The sequence below is a fragment of the Phasianus colchicus genome, chromosome 11 (assembly GCF_987193195.1).
Source record: "Phasianus colchicus chromosome 11, bPhaCol1.hap1.1, whole genome shotgun sequence".
Classification (NCBI taxonomy): domain Eukaryota; kingdom Metazoa; phylum Chordata; class Aves; order Galliformes; family Phasianidae; genus Phasianus; species Phasianus colchicus.
Window position 1 is genome coordinate 5,463,871 of NC_143446.1, and position 16,344 is coordinate 5,480,214.

The following is a 16,344-nucleotide window of genomic DNA, read 5'->3' on the forward strand; positions in this document are numbered from 1 at the left end:
TCCCTTTTGTTTTCCAACGACTTTAAAACAGCACCACTTTCTGTCGCTCTGGCTGTTGATTACTGACCCTCTCACACAGGCTCTTCTAACAAAGCCAGAGCTCTGCTGGACACAAAGATGACAAGGCTTCTGATCAGATGAGGCAGCTACACCAAACTGACGGCTATCTCATGGTTTAGCACTAACCAGCTTTGTCCTACGTTTCAAAAGAATGCTGAGTTTTTTGCTCAGTTCTTTAGAAAAACTCTCGGTAAAGAATAACGCAAAGGGTATCATCACGTCCTTTATTGAAAACAAGTTTTCTGTTTGCTGCTTTCCTCGAGTGTTTCAGTAATTTTGGAATAACGAGAGCTTTCCAGTACACGCTCGTAGAGAGAGAGTTAGCTGGTGACAGAAGTTTGCCTTGAGAGAAGGAAATGGGAACCGAGTCTGAATTCTCTGCAGGAAATTAGACACTTTAAGAACAACTTTAGCACAACTATCCTCAATACAGTTCTGTAGCTTTGCACGCTCTTGAAAGTTTACATCACAGAGAGTTGCAGAAGTGCTTTGCTAACAGTTAATGCCCTGTGAAGAACGTTGTGCCTTGTTCAAGAGCTTCCTTGAAGGGATGCTGGTTATACAACCATCTGCCAGTGCCAGCATGTGATTCCACATATGCTGTGACTTTTTCAAGGCTGCTGTGCACACTGACAGTTTTAGAAAGTACCTTCAAGGAGCTAAAAGCTCCCAGGCCGTATTCAAACAGTATGAAATATCCCCCCATCCCGAAGTTAAGCTCACAACTCAGGGACAGCAGTTCAGAAAAGAAACAAAGGTTGCCTACGAAAATGAGAGGAGAATCTTCCCTTGGTGGTTCAAAGCTCGAAATCCTCATTTATCTCAGAAAGAACAGCAACTGCTCCATGTACTCAGCCAGCCTTCAGAGGAGAGCCCCATCGTTCCCCCAAGCAGCCATATTTTAGAACTGAAAGTTCAATTCCCAAGGTTTTGGTAAAAGCATCAACTCTCTGTTACACCAAAATTTCTTTAAGCATTAGAAACAAACCTAAACCCCAATATTTTAGCCTATGTGCTAATTGGTCTATATCCAGGTCTCAAAAGGGAAAACAAGTGCCTAGCAAGATAAAGTACACAAACTTAATTTCCTCTGGCTAGACTTGATTTAAGCACTATGAAAACAGTTTAACTCTTGGTTTAAGTCTCTTACTTGTAACAAAATCTTAACTGTTGAAGCAGTGTGAGCTGAAATTACTTTTACAAGAGCTTAAAATATTTTTATCTGCAGTAATTTCAATTATTAGCTATTGGTTACTGCTTCTACTCAGTGTTTCCCTAGTCTGACATCTCACCTGCACGCTGACACATTCTGAAAAATAGCAAAGACACAGAATGTAAAATCCTATTTAAGAGATGTTCAATAACTCACTGCTGTTCAGACACCATCTCAATGATTATCACTGACTCATCACAACACCTGTCAGTATAATGAAACAACACATTCTTTTGCCCCTTCTTTTCAAGCTTCTGCAAATGCCAAACTTCTTTTCAAGCTTCTGCAAACGCTCAGCTTAGCAAATGCCTGTTAACGTATGCAGAGTGTAGCATTAGAGAAATCAGATCTTTTAAAAATGAACCATTAAATGTTTTTGTGGATTTATACGGTACCCTCTGAGCATCAGAGAAAGAACACGGGGCAAAACCTAAACCTGCCTGTTTAAAACTTAAATAAACAAGCAGTAGGGAAACCAAACCACAGACTGGGCAACAGGACGTTCAAGCAATCCCACAACAGTTATTATTCACAGCAGGGTATGTCAGAAAGATTTCCAATAAGAGACAAACTTCATATCTGATTTAAAAAAAGGGAATAGTGAAGGAACAGAACGGAAAGAGAAATAGAAAAGATAATGCTTGCAGCAATAATCAGCATGGAGCCATGATGGCTTTTGGCTGGAAGGGCTCTTAACCAAAGTAACAGGGTAGAAACAGGAAAGGGGATACATACATTTGGGGATGAGAACAAAAGGTCTGCACAGAAAATGCTGGGCAGATAAAAACTGAGTAGGGTGTAGACACAGTTTGGACATGGAGATTTAAAAAGAGGTAACCCTCATAAGAATACTTGGTTCACAGGTCTGACTGACATACAGAATAGCAGAGCAGTCAACAGCTCTTGCAAACAAGTTAATAAAAAACTTCTGAAAGCAGACAATACTGTCAGGTCTCTTTCAAACTTGCTGAGTGCGAACTAGAGACAGACATCTGAATGGTGCCAAGGAGAGCGTAAGGCTGCACTTCTCAATGATGGAGAGAGAAATCTGGTACTTGGATTCACGTGTCTGGGGAAATCACAGTGATGAAGTTGGAGGGAGAGAAGTGGATTAAGAAATAAAGTCCTTTATAACAATGAAAAAGTGAGACAAAAACAACAGGACGCTCCAGAAACGAGGGAGAGAGGATGAAAGTGAAGGAAGTGTAAATAATCAGAGGTATAAAGAAAACATGATGAATTGAAGAGCATGGGCAAACAGGACAAAAGCACCTGACACCTAGAAAGATGCAGGCAAAGTGCTTGCTAGTCACGTGCCATAAGCCCAAGTCGGCAGAGAAAGAGGGGTATTTCAGTTGATTTCAATGGAAGAAAGTGGAAGAGGAAATCCAGAAACAGCTTATCAGCACAGTGGAAAAGTCTGCAGAGGAAAGGAATATTAAGCAATAATTTGTTGAAAACCAAGTCAAGAGCTTTTATTTTTTCAGATAGGAGACAGTAAAGTATATTTGTACTGTGAATAAGGCTAATGATAAGCATGTTATGTTCAATATACGTCCTCAAAAGCCACAACATGTTTAAATTCCTTCAACTGCACCCACACCACAGCTTCTACTGGGGGATGCATAAATCCTATGTTGAGATAGCCATGCAAAACGCTAACTGATAAGTGTTCAGATAGAGTTCTGATCTTATTTCTCATTTACAACAGTAAAATCTTCACAGTTGAGTTTCAGCAACTTGATTGGAGGGATCATCAAAGTACCACTTATTTTTAATGTGTTTGTTTAGTGCCTTGGGTTCTTACTGTGCTTGTTTTGCGTGTGGAAAGCATGAAGAGCTAAATCTCCAAACAGAAACTTGCCACGTATAAAACAACAAGCTTAAAGCAAAACCTTGGCATTTAACGTCGTGTTTTTTGTTTTCTTGATGTGCAAATCCTCTTTAACATGGAAACATTCTAAGAAGAAATCTATCAATAACAGTATTTGAATTAAAAGCCAACAAACACAAGAAATTAAACAGGACTGTATCTTGAATCTAAAAAGTCCATCATGTTACAAATTCTGATATATAAAGAGCATGCAACATCTAAACATAGTAAAAGTAACCAATCAGAACCTTTTATAATGGAAAACTTTCAAACACTGAAAACAGATCAACCTTCTGAGTGCCTCCGAATGGTGTTAGTTACCAAAGCTACATATTTATACATACACACATATGTATCTCCTGTCACTTTGTAATGCTTCTTCAGTTAACAAGCCCAACAGGTCCATACCAACTACCTTCTGCCAAGATTAACTACAAGCCCTATTTCACCCCATTAGGCCTTCAGCTTCCAGCAGCACTGCTGGGTGCTCAGCACTTACAGAACCAGCCTAGTTGCTACTCCAAGCTACTGGTGGCACTGAATCGTAACTGAGCAGGGATGAGGAAGGCCAGCATCCTGCACCAAAATGCCCCATCCCCATTCTCCACAGTCGGGCCATTTCACAGCAACTGTTCAGCCCAGTGGCTTGCTAAAAAAAAAAACAAACAACACAATACAAGTGTAGATGCTTCCAAATTCTACCAAGATGGGCCAAATCCATTGGCCATTTGTGACTTGCAGTGGTCTTTTGTAAATACAGCCTGACATCAAATATCACGATGGTAACTGTGATATCGACCAGAAGAAACGTAAGGGATGTAAACAAAGCAAAATCAGAAATACTCTTAAGAGTAGGCATTCAGGAAACACAAATAAAGAGCAAGTATTAGAAAAGCCTCATAAACGCTCATGTATTACTACAGCAATAGGGACAGGTTACTGCCAGACCTCATACAGTTCTACATGATAATCCGTAATATCACTGCACAGAGAGCATTACAGGGATCTCAACTCTCCAGAAAAGTTACACCACAAGAACACGGAGCACTTGACAGGTTACTCTGCTTTGGTTTAACTACAAGATTCCCATCGTTTCATATTCCTGATAACCCTAAGTGAAAAGGAACGTGGGCTGCCCTCACAGCTTCTCCTGTCAGTGGGAACGGCTGTGAAATTCCCACTTTCAGAAAAGAGGCGCACAGGTGTCACCTGCTGTCAGCTCTGAAAGTTAATTACTTCTGATATCTGGGAAACGTAAACTCAGCCTGACCGAGGAGTCTGAATCTGCACCAAAAAACAGGCTCTGCAAACAGAACATACTAGATGCAGAGTGCAAAGGCTTTAATGGTGCCCTTAGGACTCGTTCGACAAGATTTGCACCACAGGACCCTCTGCCGCTGGTGGAATTCCGTAAGGAAAATACACTCTATCGCAGCCAAGGTGTGAGTTTAAGATGGCAGTCGGCACGCTGCTTTGTTGGTCCCAGAGCCGTGCAACAGGCTTCCAGAAAGAAACTTAGGGCGGCTTGTTTCCCAGCAGCCGGCTTCAGCACCTTCTGCTGTGACGGCGCGGCGGGTCGCGAGGGCGCTCCGCAGCCAGGAGCCGGAGGGCAGGGCACGGCACGGCACCGCACGGCACCACCAGCAGCCGCCGCTCGCCCGAGGCAGGACCCAACCCCGCGGAGAAAGCCGCCCCTTCGCCACGGCTCCAGGCTCCGCGGGCAGGACGGGGCAGCCCGTTACCCGGGGCGGCGCCGCGCCCGCTCCTGGCAGCCCGCGCCGACGCACGCTGGGGCGCCCGGCCCGGCTCGGCACAAGTCCCGCAGCGCCGGCAGTTCCCCCGCTCCGGCGGCGCTCCGCCCGTCAGCGCCCGCCGGCACTCCCCTCGGCGCCCCGGGGCCCGCCGCCCCCGCGGGCCACCTGTCCCCTTCCTCCCGCCTCCCCGCTTCCGCCCCGCCGCGGCCGGGCTCACTCACCAGCGTGCTCTCGGGCGGGCGGAGCGGCGGAGCGGCGGCGCGGCCGCGGGGCCGGGCGGGTGGCGGCGGAGCGGGGCGGCGGCGGCGGCGGGCGGGGGCGGAGGGCCGCTTGTTTACTCCCGGGCCGGGGCGGCGAGCCCGGGAGCGGAGCGGAGCAGGCGCCGCTGGCCCCGGCGCCGCTCGCTGCACGGGCCCGGGGAGGAATCCCAGGAATGATGGAATTCTGCTGCTAGCAGGTGGGGAGAGCGGGCCGGCCCCATTGGCCGGGCCGGGCTATGAGGTCAGCATAATTAGGGTAATGAGGCGCTGACATCATATCCTCGCAGGTAGGAGAGCGCGGCGCGGGCGGCGACGAGGAAGCGGAGCGGCCAGGCCCCGCCCGCACGGAGCGCGGCGCGGCCCCACGGCGGCGGCGGGAGGCGGGGCGGCGCCCGCGGGGATCGCGCGGTGGGGAAGGGCGGCGGAGCAGGTAGGGATGGACGGCGCCCAACGCTTCGGGAACTGTGGGAAAACGGCGCTTCTCTGAGAACAAAGCAAAGCAAGCTCAAAAGCAAAGGCAGCACACGCCTTGAGAATTAAAGCGTTCCATCAGTCGGCAGCTGAGAAAGTCGCTCACCAGCCCCCCGTCAGCTCAGTGCGAGCAGCGGAAAGCAGCTTTTCCAGCCCTGCAGCCCCCGGCCACAAAGCCCGTTTGCCGATGCTACAGCTCCGCGTTGATTTCCTGTTTACGACCGAAGCGCGGTACGTCTGTTTGTGGGAGCAGTTGTGTTTTTTTCTCCGAGTCCCTTCTTGCACTTGGTGTGACTCATTCAGCCCTCGGAGAAAGTAGCCAAAAATCCACGTGTGAAATGAAAGCTGAGTGACTGCCTTGGTCGGCAAGGAACTTTCCGACACATCCAGGCTCCCAGAGCCGGGGCTCCTCTTTATTTCCCAGCAGCCCATATTAGTCACGGACACCACCCCCCCAGGCACCATCCACTCCTGCACCATCCCACTGACTGCAGGGACGCTCATTTCAAACCCCAGATTTTCAAGACTTGAGCACTGCAGGAGCATATCAGCACCCTGAGCCTGCCTTCAGTCATGTCATGAAATGAAGCTGCCGGACTCATGCATGTGAAAGAACCATTTATCAGAAGCTAAGATCACATGACTTACAGAGGATCAAACAGAGCATAAGTGCACTAATTAAAGTCCTTACCTGATAAAACAACTAAGAGATAAGAAAACCCATCAACCCCAGTCCCACCACAGGAGGAGTCAGGGCTGTGATGTGGTGGGACCTGGAAAGGACACCAGGCAGCAGCAAAACATCTCAGTACAGTTATGCTCATGATATTTCTTAGTCAGCTCATTCTTCCTTCTCTCAATGTGACAAACATATATTCTAACATGTGCATAAAGAGATAAAAAGCAGCACAGCTGTCTTTCTTTACTGAAGGGGAAAAAAAAAAGCACCAAGACACAGGAAGGTTTATTTTAGCTTCTGAAAATGGGACTTAAGCACAAAGGAGGGGAGGAAGCACAACTCCCACACTTACACAGCACGGCCACCAATGCAGAAGCCCCACCAAGTGGTGTGGGGAGGATGCATAGAAATGAACGGTCAGAGGTGAACCCTGCATCCTCATCCTGCATAAGTGAGAGTCTGTGATGGGTCTGTGCTCACCAACTCTGATTTTAAAATCTATCAAAATCATGCAACTGATATTGAAGCCTTTTCATATCCTTGCAAGGATGGGTCATGAGATCTCATGGCCACCAAAAGCTAGCCAGAAATGCATTCCAAACACTAAATGAACTCCAGATTCAGGCTCAGCACACTTAGTATATCCAATGGACTGATTTCAGTGGCTAAAAGAGTGAAAGGCGAGAAGTGTGACAAACGTTATTTTATAGATGTCTTTAACTGTTAACCTATGATACTTATAACAATATAGGATAATAGTTACAGGTTGGTTTTTGTTGTTTTATTATTTTGATATTTTAATATTGAACTGGAAAGTATTTTCACTACCAGGAAGAACAGGAATTTGATTACTTAATTTTTGGAAAAATGGTAGTCAAAATAGTGATGTAGAAAAGAATATTTAAAGTACCAAACAAGAAAAAAAATACTTTGAACTAGGGAAAACAAAACCACAGGCACTGAGAAACGATCTCAAATAGACACTGGTAAGTATCATGAGGATGAATTGCTGTAGACTAATTACAAACCTTTTGAATATGTATCTTCAAGAAAGAAAGTACACCACTCCTGTTTACAGATGCTGGAGGGAAAGAACTCTTTGTTAAGGAGAGCTCCTGGGATGAGGAGGAGCCTGAAAAACAGAGGTCAAAACAGCTTTTGATCCTTGCATACACTATTACAGGCCCCAGCAGAAGTTTTAGAAGAGTATTTATTAAACCATCTAAGGAGTCTGAGGAAATATCAGCCTCTGGGAAAGATGACCCTATGCATTCCTGCACAAACACTGCTAGTACAGACAGACTTCACCACTGAAGTTAGGCATCAGCACTTGTTGAAACAACAACAATTAAAAAAAAAACAAACACTGTTAATTGTCAAAGCTGGAAATCACCAAAAAACAAATCGTAACAGCTATCAAACCATAAGAGAAGCTTGTTTAAGGCACTGAACTCAACACATGCTAATATTTAGCCAAGCTGTTTAAAGGCAAATTCACAGATTAGGAAATCAAAAACAATCTTGTTTGATGAACAATATTTTGGCTTGCTTGGGTGTTACAATTTGTTTCTCATTTTGCACATACTTTGCAAGTTAATGGTATCAAAGGCTCTTTGTTGACTAAATGCCAGCAGAAACCAAACTCTGCTGAAACACAAAAACTGACCGAGACAGCTGACAGTTTATACCTGAACTAAAACGAAAAATTTCACCCTGAATTTAGGCACCGGAGAGCTTAAGGTGTGACTCAAATCCTGCAACAGACCACAGTTGAACGGACACCTGTTCTTCCATGTGTATTAATCACTGAAAAGTGATAAGTGGGAAGGCGGTGGGGTGAGGAGGGTAGTGAAATGCCAGTGGAATGACACACTGTTACTTCAACACTCCATATGCCAATGCAACAGAAGACTTACCTGAGGGATCCAGAACAGTGAATGAGGACTGGAAGCAGGCAGCTGAGGCACAACACTATGGCACACCTGTGGACTGGGAGGAACCAGCAGACAAGAAAGGTGATTTCAAGTCAAGAGCTATGAGCGTGCATTCCAATTACAGCAGTATTACCTAGATTTTCTGCTGAGGAAAATGCTTATCAGCCAAAGATTTGCTGCCCTGAACTTGTGTCAGCCCATGGTCCATCCCTGAGCCCACTGAACAGGTAGAATCAGCTCAGTTCGACAAGATGCTTCTACTTCATAAGCAGCACAACCTGCTTTCTATGTACACTAAGAAATTTCCTGGAACATTTGCCATTGCTTCATAGCTTGTTTTAAGGTGCTTAAAAAAAAAACCAAACTTCTCTCCCCTCTCCCCCCACAAAAAGAGTAGAGGAGAAAAAGGGACAAATGTATCAAACAGATGCAGTCATACATAGGGAGATCGGATGTCCTAGCTCTGCAGACTCTTTCATTAATCCTGTAATTATTATTGAAATTAAGCTTAACATCTGTTCCACAACCAACTGAGAAAATAAAACGTTTCCACAGTAATAACAGTTGGTTAAAAATGCCTTGGGCAAGTACTTCCTTACATGTGGATCACAGCAGTGATGTCTTACTACTGTCAGTGACATTAGTGTTAACCAGACAGGGATACTCAGTGTGGAATGAGGCTCAAACCTGCTTTTGTTAAGCCATTTTCAAGTGATTTCAGCTTGTAATAGTTAGTAGTAGCAGGGGGTACATGTTGTGCTGTTTATTGAAGAAACACCCAACTCTGAAGAGATGGAGCTTTTTTCTTTAGGTGCCCCTAGCATGCAGTAATTTGCCAGCAGGCATTCACTGCATGTTAAAGAGGAATTATCTGACTTCTTCCAGCTCCTCGCTATATTTCACTTCTGCTTTTTTGAGCAGCAGCAGTAAGAATACTTCTCCAGCACCACAGAAATACATGAAGTTACATCAAGTCTAAACAGAAGGGTAAGATGTACTAATAGAAACACAGCACAAGGATAATTAAGTCTGTGACACAAAGCAAACTTTTTCCAAAGCTATCACAAAACAAGACTATACATACATCTCTCTGAAAGTAATAACTCCTATTTATTGCCATGGAAATTACAGTAAATACAAAGAGCATGTGTTACATGGTAACGAACCATAATGAAATATTGGTGGGAAGCTTCAACTTCTACAGCCATATCACCAACATCTGCCTCTGAAGTGGCGGGTCAACATAAAATGGGAGGCATTACTTTCAGAGCAGGCCTGTACATATCACAGGTATGTTATTCATTCATAGTATCTGTCAATACAGTTATAATGCATACATCTATTTATATCTTCTTTAAATATTTTTTATCAGACAGCATCTTTTAAAACCATGTCAAAATACGTTTTTATCTAAAACAAATTACACAGCCTCACAAGCAAACAGACTTTTTTCAATGCCAAGATTGCTATACTTTGAATCTAAAGCTCTTCTCTGTAAAAATCGAGATTTGTTTGCATTGCATCTCAAAGCTATCATGTAAAAATGCATCCGAATTCAAAACAACATGCCACATAAGATTTTAAAAGACGCTAATTTTTTCAAAGATAGTTTATTATTTCATTAGAACATAATGTGTTAAATAGCAGTAATTCCAGACAAACAAGTCGATCCAAACCGTAAGTTGATGGAGTTGGTTATTTATTACCTGCTTCAAGACAAAGCTTGCCCTCTTCATTATTGTCTGCCCCATCATCCAAAGGAAGATTAAAAGAGACTCTATAATTTCAGTTGGAGCAGGGTCAGAACAGAAGCATGATCTTAAAGCAAACAGTAAAATACTTCCTGAGCTGCACAGAAACATGAACACCACTAACTCTGATGTTTCAGAACATTTAACCACAGGTACTTTTGCTTGCTTTGTTCTAGGAAAGAAGATTGTACCCTATGGTGATTCCCATAAGATGAAAAAAGATGAGATACCTAAGCAGAAATAGGAGTGTCAGACTGACAGATTAAAAGCACTCTTCAGCATTAACCCATTAACCCACTGGTTTTAATTTGTAGAAGTTTTGTCCAAGTTCATTAACAATGATAAAATGGACACAAACTGTTCACTGCAAACCCTGAGTGATAAACTCAGTATAAAAGAAAGATCAGTATAATCAGTGATACTCAGATGTAGTTACATATTCAGAATAAGTCGTATACATTTTTCCTTGATTTTTCTCTCCTTACTGCGCAGTTACCACATCCATCTAATAGACCTCATTTCCTATTAGGTTCTTATTTTTATTTTCTCATATGAAAAAACAAATTTTAGCATAACTGGGATCATTAAAATAATGAACAGATTGCATTTAATGATCAGATGCAAAATTACTATGAGTGCGCATTCTAAATCGGTGTAAACTACATAATTTACATATATTTCAAAGCTGCAAGAGAAAGGTTTTAGTCAACAGAACTGTTTCTGAACCAGAGACACAACCAGCAAAACCAGATAAAAGTACTGGAAAGATTCCTACCGAAATTACTAGAAAGCTAGAAATGGAACAGAGGTGCACCTTTAAATGATTAAACCAAGGATGAGGCTAAGTGTTTGCCATGAGCATGCAGAACCTCCTCATCTAGGATGTGTATGTCTCAACACCAGACTTGTGAGGCAATTAAAGAAACGAGATCAACAAGACTTCAGTAGGAAAATAGCTCAATTTTAAAAAGCCTTGCCTCAGAACGCACTGCACTCCAACAGGGTCATGAGATGAGACACTGGGAGAGATGAGACATTGAGAGGATTCTTTAATCAGCTCCTCCCCCTCTCCGGCACCCCTCTCAAGGCATTCAAAGCTACTGACTTCTTGGCTCTCAGTCTTGTCTTCTACAGGGACAGAGCCAGACATTTCATCACTGCTAAGAGCAAGATAATTTGAGGATGGCAACATTAAGGAAAAAAAAACACCACCACACACTGAATGTCTCCTTCTCATGTTTCACTACTGATTTTAAAATAGGAGGTTTGGAGAAACTTTGGCAGGAGAGAGAGATTAAAAAAAAAATTCCGCTCTGTGGGAACACAACCTTCCACATTTACCAAGTAAACCAACAGAGCTAAATAGACTCAGTGTAAGAGAAGTAATACAAACTAATTCAATAAAGCTAAAATGACACATTTAATGGTTTACCTAGTTCAGTGGAACAGAGGAGGTGTTTTAAACATGAGGCTCAAGTCTTTCAAAGAAGGCCTGATGGTACAAAAAAAAAAGGGTAAGTGAAAGAAGCAGGAGCCAGAGTGTTACGCACAATTTATTTACTTACTTTTAACAACAACCCCTTATGGTTGCAGCAGCTAAGAACCAAATTCTATTCAAATTTAAAATCAGGAAGAACCCTCTCGATGGCCATTCCATTTGCATGAAGTTTCAGACATACCAGAATATTCGTCCTTCCAGCTGCATGACCTTCATTTTCTCAGAAAAATATGAGCAACTGTCAGAATAGCTATCCAACACTGATGGGAAGGTAGTGGGAGAGCTTGTGAAGGTAAAAGTGACACTAAGTTCTTAGGCTAGACATAAAAGATGTAACATATCTGTTTATACATGAACAATGTAACCGTATAGTCTGAAGCTTCACCTTCATGTACTAAAACTTAACTCATTTCTTTTCTAATTTAAGAAATCTGAATAAGATGTTAAAACATGCAGGAATAAAGCACAGCCTCTTCTCTAAAGCAGGCAGGATCAGTTAACAGCCATGTTGTAGCTTTTCATCTAGAAAACAAAAAGTAAAGGAGGTCACTTGATACTCTGATTTCATAACAGAGAGAAGGATCAGCTGTTTACCCAGACTAAAAAGATACCAGAAAATAGCTACACAAAGGTAATGTCTCTTCTTCCTGCAGTAGATAATACAAAGACAATTAACTGTCCACACACTCAGAATATATGGCCAACAGAAGTGACCTCAAAAATAAAGAATGCTTTGTCCCCTGTAAACACCTTACCCATTAAAAACTATCAGACACACACTGACCTGACATTCTGACCTTTAAAGCATATTTCAATTTCAATTCTATTTTTAAATTAATTGCTGGGAAAAGGCATGAGTCATAACCCTGGTTGGATCCCCCCCTACTGGATACTCACCAAGTGCTATGTTTGTTCTAAAGTTCCCTGAGGCAGAACAGGCTCCAGTATTATCTCTTCAATCAATTTAAAAAAAAAAAAAAAAAGGACCTTAGGGTTCAGCTCCCTAAACCATCTGGGAATACTGGCCTCCATATCCACCTGTATCTCCCCAGTTGGGCAAAGATGTTTCTTGCAAACATCAGAAAGCTATGGGATACTACAGAGGTCGGGTCTCTGAAAGAAGCAGCCACACTTGTTCAGCTGTGTGCTACCTAGAGGCACCTTGTTTATGATAAGGCTGCAGCTGTTGAACTCCATCTGTCAGTCAGGTTAGCCAACAAGCAAGCTGAACCAAATGTAAAGAGAAATCACCCTAAGTGCAGATGAGAAATACAGTGTCTACAATTGAAACAAAGTTAAATACATTAAATACAGCCAATATTTGAAGGGTCATATAGCCAGCCACCTGGAGAAACTATTGAAATACTTGGGAAAAGGGGAAATAAAGAGTTTCAGAACACATCTTACACACACTTATGGATGAAGTCAGCACCTTGTGTGGCACAATTTCATGCACTCATCAGCTTAGGAACAGCCAAACATCATAATGCTAGTCAAATGGGTTGCTCAGAACTAAAGGCAAGTTAATAAGAAGACTCAACATCAAGAAGAAAGACTGGAAGAAGTAGAAACAAATCTATGGATTATGTACTCGGTCATATTTTTATTCCCCATTCATCTGGTGTCGTGCAGTTTATTTCCTCTGAAGCATGAGATGAAGTTACACTCCACTGGCACTGTCTATCTCAGAGCCAGCCAGGCCCACAGTGCTGACTCACCTACGGAAATCCTTGGTGCTTTGATTGGGCCCAGGCTCTTCAGTACAAAGAATCCTTTTAAACATCAAGAAATAAATCATGTCCTCGGTTGCACTTAATAAAAGCACTGTTACACAGAAAAAGAGAGGATGGAGCGTGAAACAATACCCACAGCAGAATGGCCAAACCAGAAATGAGGGGTGTCTGAAGAACAGAAGACTTGTGAGTTAATTCAAGAACAATAAAAAAATAAAGCAATATGGAAATAGAGCAGGGAGGTACAAACAGGAAAGTTACAAATGGAACGAAAAGCTGGTGTGACTATTTTCACAAAAGAACAAACACACTGCACTGTGACAGAGTAACATTCTCATGTACTAACTTCCCATGCAACTAGTTATTTTAGTGAATTACAGCTGCACGACCATAAGAAATCACTTCCACATACTGTTGGGAAACTTCAAAAGCAACTAGCAAGTCTGAAATCAATCTCTCTTCTCTTAAAAGTTTTACATAGCATAACGCTGTAACAACCACATGAAGTATTTTATATTAACAATAGAGAGGAGTTCAGACTGTAAGCTGCTCTGGGCTATGATTCATTCATGGCTCTCTGCCAAAAAAGTAAATACATTCAAGACCAATGGCCTCAAGGGGAAAGGTAGGCCACTTTTTAAAAAGCACAGAGATAAATGATTTACAGAACAGAATACAGTTTAAGATTTCAGCCTATATGGATTATGAGGAAGAACTTCAAGTCTCACAAAGATTTACTACACAGAGCTGAATACTGGCAGTGTATCAACAGATGGAGTAAACTAGGAACTATTAAACTGGGATTTGCAAAACTCTCCCCAAAGAGCATGAAATGACCGGTTATATTGCTGTACACAAAGAAAGTTCACAAAGCCAAATCAAGATAGGCAATGGGTATTTCATCCATGCAAGACAAACACAGCCAGTTCAGATTACAGGCAAACTCTGCAGTAAAGAAACACCTGTACAGTGAAAGACCAATCCACCAGCCACACAACAAACAGTTTAAAGGCTGGAAGGGTTTGATGCTATACAACATCTGCTGCAATATAATGTTTAATTAGCTGCTAACAGCAAGCAATACATCCTTATTTTTCTCAAAAAAAACATTATTTCTTTACTAACTGCCCTTGTTAGCCAGCAATGTTCAGAATTAAGATACCTCTGCTGTACAACAGGAGCTAAGGTCAATTCATTCTTACAGATCAGACTGACTCGTAGTTGACTTGTAATTTTCTGAACCACCACTTCATTAGCAAGCACTTTCTAAAACACCAAAACCATTTCTAGATTTCTTACTTTAATATTCAGAACTCTGTATTTTATTGGTTAATTTTATTATATATTTATACGTATTTATACAATAATCATATTTAACTAGCCAAGGGTTTTAAAAGAAAACTGTTGTTTTCTTCAATGCTTCAGTAGAGTTACAACTGCATTTCATCATTTAGAAGTCTCCAGATTAACTGCTGCTCAACTCCAAACTTACCAGTAATGAGAAATTTAAGCCTTTAACAAACACTGATTATCTTACTATCCATGATGCACTGAAAGGATGTTCCATTTAAAGCTCAGGTATACACTTCTCTAAGGTAAATACACTTCTCAACTTAAAAAAGAGTCACAAACTCAAAGTAACATATTAAAAAAGAACACTGAAGGGAACAATCTATTACTATCCAGCCTTCATAATGCAGCCATTTCCCAAAAGATCACAAATATCCAACAATATTCATACAGCACACATTTTATTTTACATTTTTAAATTTCTGTAAATTCAAGCCCAATCCATACATTTGTTAGTTCCAGAAGGGAATTAAATACTTATTTAAGCAATGGTAAGTATGCATGCACTTTAAGTCAAGCATGTGACTAAGTGCTCTGCTTGTAAGAATTCTCAACCAGATGTTGAGCAATCCTATGACACATGATCTCTTTCAACCAGAGCTTGAAGCAACAGTAATTTATGAGCTAGTGGTTTTGCATCCCATGGTACTGTTATTTAACCAAGTTTTAAAAGCCCCATCTTCACCTTTACACAGGAAAAAAAAAAATAAAGATGCAGGTTGTCAGGAGGGTTTTGTCCAATGATATTACTTCCCAGTATGGCTCAAGATCTAAAACTTCACATTATTGCAGTACTACAGCAGAAGGGAGCTCCTTAAAATGGAAGAGCATCTAGTTTTGCCACTAATAACTTTTTAATTGGGACATACTGCTTATTCATTCTGTGGGTCAGTTACTGCTTCACCTGTGGACTACAGATGATTTTCTTCCCCTTCAGTTTGTACATTTTTGTACTGCACTAAGAAAATTTGGGAAACTTTAGCTTTTAGCCTTAATTATCTAATCACACATTCAGTGGTATACACTGAATAATTTCCTAACAATTTCACATGCAGTGACTGGAATTTCTAGAAATAAAATTAAGTCTGTTTTTCAACTTTCAGGAATTTTTTCAAAAGCTGACTACAAGAACAGAATTTACACACACAAGCACATAATTTCACTTTTGATGACAAAAGTCATCAAATCTGACAAGGACAATGGTGAGAAGATGATATATTAAACATTATTAATTGTAGGCTTTAATTTAGCGGGTTATTTGCGTACTAAGCCCTCCGGTAGATGGTGGCTCTCTTCCCCCCAATAATACAGAGGACCATATTAGAAATTTACAAACTGCTGGTGTAAAAATGGGTCTTGGCTCACAGACCTCCCCATATGCAATTTTCCCTATTGCACACTTCCCTTGGAACAAAAAATAAAAGCTGTTACCTCATTAGATGAATGTATCAGGCAGTTTTTGACAACGCTGCACTTCTCACTTGGCAGCTAGCTCATTCAGAAAGCCATGGCTCCCTTCCGAATTCTTTCTCGTGCTGTTCCTGTGTCCAAAAGCCTTCTATCTGTCAGGGTGCATTTCTACTACCAGCATCCATATTCTTTGTTCTTAAGAATTTTCCAAACGTACAACTAAGTCAGTCATTACCTGATTTTCTTTTAACTCTGGCTTATGTAAGAAATATAAGAAATGTAAGAAATTGTATGACAAGTTCAAATTCTCATTGCACACGAATTTCACTCTGAAGTGGATACGGTCTACTTTGTATAA

The 16,344-nt window shown here is 41.8% G+C and overlaps 1 protein-coding gene and 1 long non-coding RNA gene across 4 annotated transcripts in view; one reads left to right on the top strand and one right to left on the bottom strand.

Annotated features, from left to right (window-relative positions):
• VGLL4 (vestigial like family member 4) overlaps nucleotides 1-5,185 on the bottom strand; it is an 80,280-nt gene extending 75,095 nt beyond the window's left edge. The window contains exon 1 of the mRNA XM_031609118.2: nucleotides 5,122-5,185. The gene's annotated coding sequence lies outside the window, so the exon portion shown is untranslated. The remainder of the gene's footprint in view (nucleotides 1-5,121) is intronic.
• A 40-nt stretch (nucleotides 5,186-5,225) lies between these two features.
• Nucleotides 5,226-10,989, top strand: LOC116239093 (uncharacterized). Of its 3 annotated transcripts, XR_016470076.1 has the most exons (4): nucleotides 5,226-5,357; nucleotides 5,448-8,471; nucleotides 9,130-9,231; nucleotides 10,172-10,989. It is a non-coding gene; the product is annotated as an uncharacterized LOC116239093 (long non-coding RNA). The 3 variants fall into 3 exon arrangements; XR_016470075.1 differs by having other exon boundaries at nucleotides 5,226-8,471; XR_016470077.1 differs by having other exon boundaries at nucleotides 5,226-8,471; nucleotides 9,166-9,231.
• Nucleotides 10,990-16,344: the final 5,355 nt, after the last annotated feature.